At 34.3% G+C, this 16,221-nt stretch overlaps 1 long non-coding RNA gene across 47 annotated transcripts; it reads left to right on the forward strand.

Moving 5' to 3' along the window:
• Positions 1-1,137: 1,137 nt before the first annotated feature.
• Positions 1,138-14,247, forward strand: LOC112702268 (uncharacterized). 47 transcript variants are annotated; one of them, XR_011865461.1, is made up of 16 exons: positions 1,141-1,615; positions 2,784-2,831; positions 3,942-4,013; positions 4,840-5,066; positions 5,745-5,934; positions 8,753-8,789; positions 8,897-8,969; positions 10,182-10,313; positions 10,511-10,570; positions 10,761-10,896; positions 11,198-11,272; positions 12,028-12,422; positions 12,514-12,588; positions 13,030-13,106; positions 13,190-13,265; positions 13,845-14,247. It is a non-coding gene; the product is annotated as an uncharacterized lncRNA (long non-coding RNA). The 47 variants fall into 47 exon arrangements; XR_011865546.1 differs by having other exon boundaries at positions 10,194-10,313; XR_011865654.1 differs by having other exon boundaries at positions 10,200-10,313.
• Positions 14,248-16,221: the final 1,974 nt, after the last annotated feature.

Below are 16,221 nucleotides of genomic sequence, written 5' to 3' on the forward strand. Positions count from 1 at the left end.
TCATAATCCGAAATTATTCACCGTTCTAGATTACAGAGCCATCGTAATCATAATTTAACCAAAAAGAAAATGAAAAATCATGGAATTTGAGAGAGGAAGTGGAAGGAACGGAAGAAAACGAGAGAAGAAGCTAATAGGTATTCACTAATCATTTTCTTCGCGTTGACAATCATCCAAGCAAGGACGAGAGAGGAAGAATCGTTGCCAGAGATATTCTCTATCGTTGTCGAAGGGTTTCTTTGCTGGGGAAAGCCTTCCAGCGGCAATCTCCAGCTAAAACGAGGGTTTCATTCCTGATTCTCTCTTATTTTATGATGGGGCAATTTTAAAATATTAAAACATTTGTTATTTTTATTATAATTTTTAATAAGTTATTTATATATTAAATATAAGCTATTGGATTATTTGTCGATCCGATCTAATGCTTCAAATTCAATAGCACATCAGATATGCCCAAATAACCTGCGCTGGTTTTAGACTGACCCAAAATTAAAAATCTTATCTCTATGATACTTTAAAAAATATTCTTTTTTCTCTACAAAATCAATGATTCCATCTAAAAAAATTTATTGTCATCCCACATTTCATGAATATGCCTATTAAATCAAACTAAACCAAACTTCCTTACTAATTTCTATATTTTCATCATAATCATGGATCAACATAACAATAATGATTCTCTTTATGCCGCATTCATTAGGAACCCAATATTAAATAAAACAAAAAGATCAATGAATTACCTTTGATGGTCCTTATATACATTTCAAAATATAAAGTTCCTACAGCCCACAAATTAATGTCCATTATTCCAACACCTAATTATAAAACTAATTACCACATAATTACTTTTAATTGCAGGACGGAATGTTTCTTCTGCTCCGTCTCACAACCATTCTCATCACCATGTGTCGTTCTTACATATTGCCACGCGAAGTCAGCATATTATGCTAAAAACGTAAACGCATTAGAAAAATTGGATCAAACCAGTCGATTCAACCGGTCTAAATATGAACCGACAGTAATTACGTTTCGATTTGCCCCCTAAAACCATTTCTCCAAAAACCGAAGAAAAACTGTCGAATCGGGCGGTTTTTGGCCGGTTGAACTGGATAAAAAACCGACCGGTTTAAAAGAAACGGCGTCCTTCTTGGCAAATTTGGCTTCCTTTCACTCTTGGTTGTGAAGCTCCTTTGTTTCTTTCTCCCTTTCTCCCTCCCTTTCTTTCATTCACAGAAACTCAGCCAAAAAACCCTAGCATTGTAAGTCTACACCACCGCCGCAAGGAGTGGCATACTGCCGCCGTCCGTCCGTCCGTCCGTCTATCTAGCTTTCCTCGTACTCCAAGTCTTTAACCCCTCTTCGCTGTCACCGATCGCAGCTGCTTCCTCGAACTCGGCGTCCGTCGTCTTTGTCTGCTTAGCCGCGCTTCCGCCGCCGTTTATTTGCCGTTCACGTTCGCGTCTTCGTTCAGCCGTCGTCTTCGTTCGCGGTCTTCGCCGTTCACCGTTCGTGTTCGCATTCGCGTTAGTCTGGAAGCCACGTTGCTCTGCTTCAAAATCTGCTTCCAACCCGCGCGCTCCACCTAGCCGTCGAACTGCTCTCTTTTGTCGTCGCGGTGAGTTCCCTAAACCCGCCACCAGACAATACACTCACGCAACACCAATACTCTGCTTCAAACTCTGCAACTTCTTATTTCTATTACAATAAGTAACTATTTGATTTAGTAGTGGTTTGGATTTTTTTCATAGACTAAATTAAAGTATACAATAGTTATGTTTTCTTTTCTATCACATTGATATTAAGCTTTGAATTCTCTTATTTCGTTTCAAGTTTACCGCCCTCAACATGTTTGATGAAATGCTTTAACCATATTTCGGGTTGGTTTTATCATTCTAGCTTTTAGAAACTTAGTAAGTTGATTGCATGTGAAATTAGAATGATTGGATCTTAGTAATTAGGAAATTTTAGCTACACAAATAGCATCTTTGTAGAAAACATATTAGCATGATGATTCCACTTGCATTAGTGTTCTTCTGGTAAATTTTAACTGTTAGTGTGAACTTGTTAATTTGCTAATTGTTCTTGTGTTGTTGTTCTGTTGTTCTTCTGTTATTTTTATTTTTTTTGTTTTTGTTGTGATTTTCTATTATTGAACTTGTTAAGTTGATAATTTGTTAAATTGTTGGGCTGCTGTTGTTTTAATTTGCTAAATTGTTAGGTTTCTGCGATTTAATTTGTTGGATTTTCTATTTAGGTCTTGTCCTTGTTTATTTGCTAAATTGTTGTTGTGTATTTATTGTTGTCTTTGAGATTCTTGCTGGATATTGGTGATAATTGATTTATTATATGCTTCATGTTTTCATTGTTTTCTTCTTCTGAAGGAAAAAAAAATTCTGTTTTCATGGTTTTGTTGATTGTTTGTTTTGTTTCAGAAATTAATTTTTTGTGATCAATGCTCAAACTCTAAATGCTGTTCTGCTGGTTTTGCTGTGTTTGTTTTGTTTCAGAAATCAATTTTTTGTTATCAATGCTCAAACTCTAAATGTTGTTCTTCTGTTTTTGTTTTGTTTCATAAATCAATATTTTGTGATCAATGCTCAAAATCTGAATGTTGTTCTGCTGTTTTTGTTGTTTCAGAAATCATTTTTTTTGTGATTAATGCCCATACTCTGAATGTTGTTCTGTTTTGTTTTAAGGCTGTGTTTGGAAGAGGTGATTGATTTCTGAGTGTTGTTTTGTTTTTGTTTTAAAATTGTGTGTTGTGTTCAATTTTCATTTTGTAGGAAATTCTTTGAGGTATATAAGAATTAAGAAGGAAGACTATTTCAACGGTAATTCTGGTCTGCCACAAGCTTGAACATAGAATTGAAGAGAGAAACCCTTTATTATTTTATCATTGGCCTATTTTTGGCATTGCATATCATTTTAGTTTGTTTATTCATAGAACTAGTTGTTCATTATCCCCTTTTGAAGTAAAAAAAATGCAGTAGAAGAGTGTTTAGACCCAGTTGCTTTATTCATTGAATTTTTATAGAATCAGGTGTTTATTATAAAACGGTTTTTCCAGTTGAACTACGGTTGAATTGGTTGAACCAATAAATCAATAAACCAGTAACTAGAGCGGTTCGATGACCGGTCTGGTTATCAGAACCTTGGAATTTTCCGTAAAAATAAAGAAAGAAGAGGAAAAGCACAGTGCTCTTTTTCTCTCTGTGGCGTACTTCCTCTCACTCTCTCTTTGGTGCGCTCCGTTGCACTCCGAGCTGCGCCGGCGTGCCTTCTTTGCCGTAGCACCCTACCGCACCGACGACATTGACACTTCTCTCTTTGGTCTGCTTCTTCGCTCTTCGTGTCGCGTCTCCTTTCTAGAAATAGCGACGGCGAACCCTTTCCATTCGAGAGGTGACAGCGCTGAGGACCTCTCACAGCAAATTGCCGCGGTGGCAGCGCCGTCTCCACCCAAGAAGGGCTCAGCTGCGGCGGCTCAGTAGCAGAAGCAGCAAACTTAGTTGGCTTCTAAGCGTGATCCTGCTGTTCAGACTGGTCTATTTTGATTGATTGATTCATTCATTTATTTTTTTTCTCTTGTGTTGTTTGATTTAATTTTTTACTATTTGCCACCTGTTTCTGCTATAGCCCTCTCGTGCTATTAGGTTAGGGTTTAGAGAGATGAGGACCCATTTCTGGGAGAGATTTGTGGGAGTGACTGAAAGATATTTAGCTTTACAACTTCGATTTCTCTCTTCCTTCGATTCTCCGATTTGATGATGTCGGCGTTGAAGATCTTCGAAATTATAGGATTTCTCATGTATCCTAGAAATTATAGGCATTAGATTGAATTTGGGTTTCTAATATGTAATTCATAACAGTTTTGAATAATTTTAATTATTTTTTTGAACTCCGTCTTCATGAAGAGAGATTGTTTTTCGATTTTCTGTTAGATGAAAAGGAGAAAGCAAGAGGATAAAGTGAAGAGGGTGCAACAGCAGGAGGAATGTTTTAAGCATGTTAAGGTAAGAATTATTGGGTTTCATTCTCAGAGAATATATTAAGTTAAAATTTATTTATCATCAGAAAATGAGAAGAATTTGATGAATAATATTCTCTTACCATTATAAATAAGATCTTCGGATGATCATGAACCTTGAAACAGCTTTTAATAAAATCTGTAACTTAGAAGTGTTATAGACTCTGCTCCTAATTGATTAATTTTTCTTTGGAGATTAAAGAAACGTACCTTCATTGTACATAAATGCATACTTCTTTTTTATAGCTTTCTTTGTTAAAAGGTGGCAAATCTTTTAGTTCTAGCAGCAACTAAAACAGAAGCATGTGGATAAAACACACAATGATCTTGAGACACATAATAAGAGCTATATACACTCCATATGGAATCTCTTCAACTGCTCTCCAAATATCCTAGAAATTATAGGCATTAGATTGAATTTGGTTTTCTAATATGTAATTCATAGTAGTTTTGAATAATTTTAATTCTTTTTTTGAACTCCATCTTTATGAAGAGAGATTGTTTTTTAATTTTCTGTTAGGTTCTTCATTTTCGGTATGCAATGATTTTGTTAGGGTTTGCAATTGTGTTTTTGATTTCCCACTAGGGTTTGCGTGTTTCCACAATGATTTCAAATTTTAATTGGATCGTTTTTGTGTAGCTAAATCTGAGTTTTGTAATTTTCTGTTGATTTTAACACTCAGTTTTGTATAATATACACTGAACTATTGAGCTATTAATACTCATACACACTTGATCTTATTTATTGTTCGATTAGTTATTTCGTTGAATTGTTTTTGATTTCTTCAATTTTTTCATGGATGGATCTGGAGCTTGGTCGTCGGATGAAGCTTTGATCATGGCTCTCTTTCTCCTTCTGTGCCCTTTTTCTTCTACACCCCTCTATTTGTTTTAGGGTAGGGTTCAGAGAGAGGGATAGTGGTTGAGATTTATGGGAGTGATTGGAATATGGGTCAAATCGAAAAGCTGGATTTGTGGCCATTGAGCTGTTTTTCGCTCTCATGATGGCAATTGTTAGGTGATCCAATAGCTTCCACAGGTTAGTAGGCATTAGATTGATTTAAGTTTTCTAACGATGTATTCATTGGGACACTTGCTCTGTTGGGTCTTCGATTGTTATCCTCAATTTGTTGTTGAAAAAAGCTATAGCAATAATAGAAGCATAATGTCTAAAACTAGTTTTAGTATTTAAGGCATATAACTATAAATTTATATAGAAAAACAAATTCAGATTACATAAAGGGAATAAATGAACATCAATAAGGGGTGTGTGTCTGTGTGTGTTAAACACACTAAATTCAAAATTAGTTTTAGTATTTAAGGTATACAACTATAAATTTATGCAGAAAAATAAGTTCAGATTACATAAAGGGACTAAATGAACATCAATTGGGGGGGGGGGGGGATGTAAGTTCGGTTTCAGAGAAAAACTAGATTCATGATAATTCAATGAAACAGAGTATTGTTATTGATAATTGGATTATACGTTATTTTAAACAATTTTGGGTTTCTTGAATTGATTAACTAAAAAAAATTTACTTTTTCCTCGGGATGAAGCAAAGAAGGTAAGGACTACTGTTTCTGGGATAACAATTCCACCAAATTGTTGCTCCAGAACAGGTTCACAAGGACATTAATATCATAATTATGCTGAATCTGAACACTTAATGTTCTGAATTTCACAGGGCTTTTGTTTCATTGGCAATATAATTTGCAGGTGCTGTCCTTTTTCTTGCAGATATGATAGATAGATTAGATCACTACATGATAGAACTCCAAATTAGAAGAAAGAATGTTGTGGCAATGAAAAAATTGGAGGCAACTAAAGCATTGGAAGAAGAAAGAGAAAAATTGAAAGTGGAGCTTATACAGCTAGAATTTGATCTCAAGTCTAAATAGAAGATATGGTATGTATTATGTAAGCACTTTATTCGTTTGATTATAAGCTTTAGGCTATTTCTTTTTCTAATTTATATTTTTTTTGTGCAGTCAACTGAATTGCACATTTATACCAATAGTTATCCATGTTTTGAAGCTAAAATACGAAAGCTAAATTGTAAATTTCATTGGCCACCAAGACTGTTTTTGAAGAGTTTAGAGTTCTTTTACCATTAACAGTTTCCAAAATAAGAAACAAAGAGGCTAAGTTTTTCCCTTTAGAGTTATGTTATCCCTTTGGTCTTTATGGTTTGGGCCTTAAACCTACTGTTTTATAATATATAGTCTGAAAAATATTTTTTTATTACTGTGAATATATTTTTGTTACTTTTTGTGGGTCTAAGTTTTAATTAAATATATTGGATCCTATTAGTATTCACTGAGCACTATCAATTATCTACTGCTGTCGTTTGCCATTTTCACTGTTCATTGGACACTCTAAAGAGGTCTTATGTATGTTTCTTATATTGGGTTCATTGCTATGTGTCCTGAATGTGCAATATCAAATTCCTAGAGGTTGTTTCTTTCCTTTTCCCTCTTAAACTAAAGAAGCTATCTATTTCAAAATTCAAATTTCTGCATTGAGATGTGTTTATAAATAGAGCAAGTACCACTTGGTTGAGTCCCAGTTTCTCACCTCTTTCTTGCTCATTGTGTTGCTTTTTTATAAAGTTTGTTTTAGTTAGATTTTAATTTTAATTCTCAACCTTCTCTATATGTTTTGTCTTTATTATCTCAACACTTGGTGGGTTGGCTATCTCAATTATCAAGCACTTCTAATTATTTTGTAAGTTTGTGCCATTTGAAATGATTTCTCGGGAGTGATTTTACTGAAGCTTATTCCTAGATTTGGTTGGGGCTGATGATGCTTATAGTGTTTTGGGGGCATTGGCTAGATCTTAGCTCTTATGATGTGGACTTGTGCACTTTTGAATTCTACTATGTCAAGGTGTCTCTACTTTTGACGCCGAGGTGTTTGTTTTAGGGTTTCATGAGAATATTTATGGAATTCACCTTGAAATTCATTTCTTTGAATAAAATAACAAAAGAAAATACATTGTCTTTTCAGTTGATGGATACTAAATTACTAATGATTCTATTATAGTTGCAATTTATGTATATAAAAAGGTTTACCTAAATACATTGTCTCTTTTATATAGGGTTAAAAAAATCTCCTTAATATCTTGGTGTAATTTTTTTTTTCCGTAGTAATCTGATGTTGTGAATTGTGAGTGTTTTTCTATTGATTCTTTAAACTTTTTAAGGGTAAGTATGGTTTTGGTCCTTAAAGTTTTTCGCTAGAATCGAAACCGTTCCTCATTTAATTTTCGATTTAAAATCGTCCTTAACGTTTTTTTTTGTATTAAAATCGTCCTTTTTAATAAAATTTTTTATATTATTCCTAAACTACCCCTACTCCTATTTTAATAATAAAAGTTATAAAATAAAAAAAAGAAAACGCGTGTAACGCGTGTTGGAGTGAGGGGGGAAGAAAACGCGTTTGGGGGAGAAAAGGGTATACGAAGGGGGAGGGGAGGGAGGGGGAAGGGGAAGGGGGGAAGGGGGACGGCGCCGGCGAAGCTTGGAGCTGCCGTCGCCGAAAGAAAGGAGAGAAAGGGATACAGAGAAGCGGGGGGTGGGGAGAGAAAGAAAGGGGGGGGGGGAGAGAGAAGGGATCGTCGCCGCCGCCGCTCCTCGTCACTCCTCGCCGACGCAGCTCCTTGCCCTCGCGCCTCGCCCTCCTCGTCGAGCCGTTTCTGCTCCTCCTCCTCGCCCTCGTCGTCGCCGTCGTGACCTCCTCGTCGTTGTCGGCTTCCGCTCTGCTGCTCCTCGCCGCCTCGCCACCTCGCCGCCTCTGCTTCTTGCTTCGATCTCTGTTTCTGCTTTGTCTTCTGCTTCTTCTGCTGCTTGATTTGTTGAATCTGATTTGTTGAATCATTGTTGGTTTTGTTCTTGTTGAATCTGATTTGACTTCTGAATTGTTGGTTTTGTTGAATCTGGTTTTTGTTATTGTATTTTTAATTTGTTAATGGAAGAAGTTGCTGTTGTTTGGTATTCTTAGTGTTGGTGTTGGTTTTGGTGTTGGTGTTGGTGTTGGTGGTGGTGGTGGTGGTGGTGTTTGTGTTTGTGTTTGTGTTTGTGTTTGTGGTGGTGGTGGTGTTAGTGGTGGTGGTGGCGCTGGTTGTGGCGGTGGTGTTGGTGTTGATGGTGGTGGTGGAGGAGGTAATTGTGTTGGTAGTGATGAGGGTATTTTTGTCCAAAAAAATTAAAATGATGATTTTTAATACGAAAAAAAGTTAAGGACGATTCTAAATCGAAAATTAGATGAGGGACGGTTTCGATTCTGGCGAAAAACTTTAAGGACCAAAAACATACTTACCCCAACTTTTTACATCATACTTTGCCTCGCTTTTTTATTTGTATTCTTTTTTGTTTTTCCCTCCCACTTTTGCGTTTCTCTTTAATTTTGTTTTTTATTTTTACCAATTTTTCTTTTGTGTAAGCTTTTACTACTATTAGCAGCATTTGGATTCTCAAAGCAATTTTTGGTTCACTATGAGTTTTGGTAAGAAGTGGGACGTGGCCATTTTGGGTACACATGCTTTGCCAAGGGTAAAAAAAGGACATTCAAGAGCCATGAGGTTGCTATCAAAAGCAAAGTTTTTTTTTTTTTTTTTTTTTTTTTTTTTTTTTTAAAAGCTTTGGTTTTGATTGAGTTTCATATTTTTAGAGTTTTGGTAAAGGTTTCAGTTTTTATTTATATCCAATTTTTTTCCTTTTGCACAGTGGATCCTCAAAAGTTAATGCTGTACTAGAGTTTGTTGTAAATACTCTTCAACTCTGGTTTCACTAATTTCTTTCTCTCATTAATTTGTTTATTTGATAATTATTGGATAAATCTTGCTCTCTTATATGATTTTCTTCGTTCAGCTGGAGTTGCGGACTTGTGGAGAAGACTTTGTGTCCTAGATGTACAATGGATTTACTGGCACTATTCTAAAAGGTATGGTCCTTTTTACCTATTATCTTTAGATGCTACATTATACATTGTGCTTTCTTATTTATTGTTTTCCAATTTCCTTGCACATATCTCAAATTTTTCAATTTTGTTTAAATAATGAGTCTTTGTTTATGGTCATTATTTTCGGCTCTGATAACCTCAACTATCTTTTGGAATTGCCATTATGTCATGCTTATAATTCTATTGTTAATAACTATTCTTTGCCTTGTGGGTAAAATCTTTTGTTTATTGCTAATATAATCAAAGTTACTAAAGTTTATTATTGTGTCAGAAGATAATATGAGCTTCTCATTATATAGGTGATAAATGATTAATTCAAACTTGCCAGAGAACTTTATTAGTATTTCAATCAGGATATTAATCTGCTTTTAGAAATTGGATATTTGTTAGACTTTAGAGACTTCTAAACTTTTAGATAGTTAAAATTTTTCTATTGGTGAAGACATTGATGATTGCCTATATTATCAAGCTCTGAATGGGTTAAGAAATATGCTTATTTAAGGATCAATTTTATAAGCTGATCAAATATGCAGATTTTGTTAGATTTCTTTTGGTTTCATAATAAAAGGAAGAAAAAAGACCCGAGATTTTGAGTTGGGGTTCTTTTTTTATACCATAACTTTTTTTTTATTACCGATGTATAATTTTGTATTGTAACCAATATTTTGGAGAACATATCTCTTTTTTGCGATAAATAATCTAATTTGGGGATCACTGCTATGCAAAAAAGAAAAAGTGTATAAAGACATCTACTATAGCAAGAACTGTTGGAAAATTGTTTCTACTTTTGTTAGTTTGTCTTATACTTTAAAGTTCAAGTCATATATTCATATTTATTTAGCTACATTTTTTGTATCAAGAAATGGGATATACGCATGTATTCTTTAATCTTATTAAAGAGCTTGGGACAACTGCATCAAAAATTTGTTGAGAAGGTGGAAACTTTGACTATTTTGAAAAGAAGTTTTTGCATTTCTATACGATAGGCAGAATTTTTTTACTTCCAACGGCTATTAAATTTTGATTCTTCATATATTACTTATTTCTATTCATTTGAAGTTTACTAATCATATTTTGGATTTAGTTAAGGTTCTGAATAATTGGTGTTTAATTAATTTTCTACATCTTATTTGATCCCTACTTCTGTTTAACGTGTGATCCGTGATGGGGTTGTTGAACATTTTAACTTTTAAGGGTGTGGTTTAGTGGCAGCAACCGAAAGAAGCCATTCGATAAGGTACAAAAACTTGTGTGGGCCCACCTTCTATTAATTATTATAGTGACAATGATGGGCTTCCTTAACTTCAAGCAGCATTAATTAGAAAGGTAAAGCAAAAACATTCTAGACTCTATCTTTTGCTTACAACATATAAATGTGTGTTAACTGGTTGGAACTTGTTTTTGGAATGAAACTTGGTTTTCAATAAGGGTCAAGTGCGCATTAAGTTACAACGCTTTTTAGTAGTTGAAATTCCTGAGAATTGGTGATCCTTTTCTATTAATTCCTATGCTTTCGATTGTAGTTGTGAGATGTAAACAATTTGCACAAGTCCTAGGTAATGGTTACTACAGGTGCCAATCAGGTGATCAATCTTCATAAGATATAAATGTGTTTTATAATTTTATAATTTTTTTATGACAAAAAAATATAACACACACGGTTAGTGAAGATAATGCACTTTATAAGCATTTCAGTTTCCATTTCATACCTTTATGTTTATATGTATAATGTATTTTTTCCTTCTTGGCTTTTCTCTGTTTGAACTTGGAAAGGAGCATAGTTGGGGAGAGATTTTTTATGGTAATGAATTGGTGGTCAAATCCAGCATCAATGAGGTAATTTATGTTAAGGAAGGCAACGACTTCCCATGGTTTCTTCTCACGGATTTTCATAATTTGTGTCTGTGAGGTGGGTAATTCACAGTAGTTTTGAATCATTTTAATTCTTTGTTGAATTCCGTCTCCATGAAGAGAGATTGTTTTTCGGTTTTCTGTTAGATTCTCCATTTTCGGTATGTAATGATTTGGTTAAGGTTTGCAATTGTGTTTTTGATTTCCCACTAGGGTTTTTGTGTAGTTAAATCTAAGTTTTGTAATTTTCCGTTGATTTTAATAGTCAATTTTGTATAATGTACACTGAACCATTGAGCTAATAATATGCTCATGCACACTTGATTTTGGTTACATTATCCATGCTTCAAATTTTGCAGGCTTCATTTCGTGTTAAGGTGATAAGATCTGCTCCAAGAGCGTCCCAAAAAGAAGGGGCGCCAATATAGCAACAAGTATGATTCTGTTTATAACTTATATACAAATACATATATACTTTTAATATTTCTCATGTTACAGAAAGTTGTGTAGAGCACAGTATTGGAAGTCAATTATAACATGTCATGTTCCTTAATTTGGATATGAACATTAAAATATTGCAAACAACTCTTTTGATTGTCATTTACAGAAATAAATTATACGAAATTACTTGATACAAGCAAAGAAAAATTGAATTGTGATAGATATTTTTTAATTGTCGTGGTGGATTTATCTCTTGTGTTTCAAGTTCGGATGGTTCCTCTTTTTTCCGCAATATAATTGTTTCTTATTTCATGAGCAAACTTTGCAAGTAAGTTTCACAAATCATAATTGGATAAAGACAAGTGGTACCATGCATGAGATGAGATGACATTGTTTATAGGATGCGTATTTTCTTAGCTAAGGTCTCTATTGTATGCTCTTCTTTTAATTATTTTTTGGTCGTATTTGTTGTATAAAATTAAAGTAGAATTATACTTCCTTTGAATAAATGGGTTGGGTCAAGTAATGTAGCAAACAAAGACTAATAATTACTATGCTTAAATTTATGTTTGAAAATATAGAATCATGATTGTATACTTATAAATGAACAAACATAATATTACGGTTTGTTTTTGAGTAAATACCCATAGTAGTCCCTGGTTTGTTTTTGAGTAAATACCCATAGTAGTCCCTGAGATTCGTGCAAATACTCAATGTAATCCTCAAGATCCCGATTTTCCCATTGTAGTCCTCCAGATAGAGCTCCGAGCACTCAAAGTGGTCCTTGGGCATATTTTTGGTGATGAGTCATCACCGGAGCGCTGACGTGGCGTCGTTTTGCCAGGCTGGAGCTGAGCTGGCTCATTTTCAATTTATACCCACATTGGTCCCTCACAGTTGGTGTTATTGTACAAATCCCTACTCATGCACCCTTGGCTCTCCCTCTTCCTCGCGTTCTTCATCGCATTCTTCAGGCTCCCAATTCTCTTCCTCTACGCTCTCCAAACCTACATCCACCCCAATGCCCAACCCTCCACATCCAACGGCCTTCGTGCTGCCATTCGCTGTCCTAGCGCCCCAAAGGCCCTGCTCCCGACCTCAGAAAGCGCCCCAAGAATAAAGACAAGCTCTATTTCGCCCCATGTTCCTTTCTATATCTTTCCCCAACTTATGCTGCTTAAATTCCCATCATGTTTGTTAGGAGCCACTAAATGTTTGATGTTTAACTGGGCAGGTTGAATGACTTAGACAATCATTGACAGCTATTGAAGAGCTACATCTTATTGGAAACAATATAAGCAGAGTACTGGTACATTTTGTTTTTGGTTCATTATTCTCGTTAAACTATGGAGAGCAGTTGAATAAACATTAGAAATTGAACCATTTGATCACACTGCAAGATTTCTCTAAAAAGTAAAAACTATGTACCGAGTATTTTTTGAGCATGTCTTTCATGTCTGATTGAGTTATTATGTCTCTTGCTTCTTGTAAATACATTTTTTTGTGTGTATACTCCTCTGGAACTGCTTTCTTTACATCACATGGATGTAGTCAGATTATGAATTCATAATTTACCATAACCCCAAGACTGACCCTTGAGGCTAAAATTTATTTATAAACAAAAAATTTACCATCACATGGATGTAGTCTGATTGAGTTATTGTGCATTCGATCCTTTTCTGAAATAAATAAATAAATTGAAAAATCCTAAACTTGCGATATTTTATTAACTTGATATAGGGATATGCAGGTATCACTTTGAAGTGTGTTGGAGCATCCATGGGTGAGAAGCAACCGTTGAAAAAGAAGCTGCCAGCAACAACTACGGTTAAAAATATATTCTTTTATTAATGTAATGTTCACCCTGTTTAGACCTAACACAGTTTTTCTAATTAACTTGTTTTTCTTAGGTTGGTAAGCTGAAATTTATGTGAGGGCTTTTTTAAGCTGAAGTCATTGGAGCTATAGTTATTTCTTCAAGAAGAGGTTTGTTTTCATTGAAAAAAAAAAGAAATAGCACGTGTGTTCAAATCACGATTGCCTGATTCAGTTACCGGCGACTTAATCTTGAAAAATCATTTCATTTTCCCTTGAAAAAAAGATCAGAAATTGAAGAGGTTCTCTTGTGCTGAAATTTCTACCCCGTTCTGATTAGCTGCAATTAATTTTAAAAGTTGGCTTGCAAATGAATGTATTTTGAAGTGGTAGACCAATTGAGTGTGGTTACAAGCCAACATTAGACGTGTCATGTGTGTTTGAGGCCCTGCTGAATTGGATGTTCTTTACCCTTTCATGTCATAAATATTTTCTGATTCCATTGCAAACAGATTTGGATCTTGCACGTCAAAAAAGAATAATGGCATTATTTGGAAAATGAGCTCAAATCTATTACAAATATGTTGTTTATGGAACATTTATTTTTGCAATGCAGATTCGGATTAGTCCCTCAAAAAGCATTGTTGTTTCTGTTTAGTTCTTGGATTAGTTGGCATGGAATATAGGATAAATAGAAGGGTTAAATGGAAAATTTGTGATATCTTAAGGGACCTTGCTTTATGCTTGCAGATCCCACCGGAATGTGGATTTAACCACATATGCTGCTAAAGAGCTTCTAAAGTTAGATAGAAAGCGATGGAGAAGAAGATGAGATGAAGTTTACGAAAATTTGGGGATTTAGGGTTAGATATAAAGAGAAGGATCAACGTGGGTACAAATTGGAAATTGACCAGCTCAGATAGCCGTTAGACCCCTCCAGTGTGGCAAACAGAGGCCATGTTAGTGCTCCGGTGATGACTCATCACCAGAAATATGTCTAAGGACCACTTTAAGTGCTCAAAGCTCTATCTGAAGGATTAAAATGGGAAAATCTAAATCTTAAGGATTATATTAAGTATTTATGTAGTGTATGTGTAAATGTTGAGCCTCCCAACATAAATATTTTTGATAAATTTTAAGATCTGCAAACCAATTGTTACTTGTCCAATGTCCATACCACCTAAATTTTTTACTTAGACTAATCCCAACATATAAAGTAAATTTGAACAAAAAAAAATTTAATAAATTAAGAACAATGTTATCTTGACATATAATAGTATTGTTGTTTATTTAATAGAATCTTAAGTTAATTTTTACTTCAGCAATTCCAGTTATATCTTTTGGGGAACAATTGGAGAGAAATACTAGTACAAGAATGTTTTTCAAGTTCATATAATTTTAGTATTTTAAGTTTCCGATTAATCCAATTAATCGGTCAATCAAGTCCGATTTTTAGAATTTTAAAAAATACACATAAAATAACTTGATTTATACTTTAATTTCATTAAAAATTGATGTAAAAATTACATACAATATATCGTTCAACAACATACTAAAAAGTACAAATTTAAAGTCTTAAAAGACACATGAAAAAGGAATATTTTAAGTAAAATTTTAATAATTTATAAAAGTTGACCGAATAAAAAATCATAAATCAAAGTAATAGAAAATATTAAAAATTACTATAATAATAATAATTAATTATAATCAAATAAAAAAAATAAAAGAAGAAAACGAAAAAGCAAAAAAAGACAATACAAATTAATAAATTGAGAAGAAAATAAAATTAAAAATAATTTAAAAAATTAAATATAAAATTAAAAAAATAAAATATTTTTTATCTATTAAAATTATGCATGAAGATAACGAATGTTTTGTTTCAAATTAAATACTATTAAAAAATAAATAAATAAACTTAATAATGCTTATAAATAATTAATTGTTTCAAATTAAATACTATTAAAAAATAAATAAATAAACTTAATAATGCTTATAAATAATTAATTTATAATTAACGTTTATAAATATTTATTTTTATTTTGTTACACATAATTTTTTTAATATATTATTTAACTCAAATTTATAAATTTTATACATTCTAAAGTTAAATAAATATTAAAATTTTTAAATTTTTTTAAATATTTTTTATTTTTAATTTTTAAATTATTCCTAGCTTTTTGCTGCCGCAGCACCACCGATCTCGTTCTATCGGAGAGAGTGATGGCGGAATTGGATGCTGCTGAGTCAAAAAGACGAAAAACTGAGCAGGTTGAAATGGCGAAGGAAGCGTGCCTTTGCCTTATGACGTATGGAAAGTTGATGGTGATCAAACTGAGCAATTTAAAGGAAGAAGTTGATGTCAAAGATTGGACTTGTTTGCCTCCACCACCGTTCGAGATGTTTTTGGATCTTCCAGGTCATGATATGTGTCCCTTCGAGTTCGACTCCAAGATCTATATGGCGCCGTCCAGCCTGCCGCCTGAAATTCACAGAAGCAAATCCATTTCCATGGCGAATCTGGTCCCCTGGCCAATCTTCGAAATCAAATTTGAGGAGGGAAGATTTGCGCCTACGGGATCACTGGATGGTGCACCCTTTCCTTTTGACGAATCATACATCGCAAACACGCCAGGCTCAGGCGATGTTTACTTCTATATAAATCTGAAACCACGGGTCAAAGATTCATCTGGATTTTATGTTCTTTGTTCTGGTTCTAGAGTTTGGAAACCGTTAATGGCTCCTCCGGCCATTAGCTTCGAGCCACTTGTCGACAATACCATCTTCGTCCTCGACAACAACCTCTTTTTTTTATCGTCCACTGAGAGTGACTCTTGTTTGGCCCGCTTCGACCCCATAAAAGAGACTTGGATGGATAAGTCTGCCGCTGATAACAATCTTTCGAACTTCCTACAGGGTAGGCTCATTAGCGGTGATGACCACTGTCGTGTTACTTATTCCCCACACATTTCTGTGTCCCTTCCGGGTCTTGGCAGCAGCAACTACACCGTTTGCCTTACACATGAGTATGTGATGGAATCTCCTCATACACATTTGGACAAGGTCCTTGCCATTCTCGTTAACCACCAGAATGGCCTAGTCGCATTATACCAATACCTTGATGTGGGTT

Source organism: Arachis hypogaea, chromosome 1, assembly GCF_003086295.3.
Source record: "Arachis hypogaea cultivar Tifrunner chromosome 1, arahy.Tifrunner.gnm2.J5K5, whole genome shotgun sequence".
NCBI classification, from domain to species: domain Eukaryota; kingdom Viridiplantae; phylum Streptophyta; class Magnoliopsida; order Fabales; family Fabaceae; genus Arachis; species Arachis hypogaea.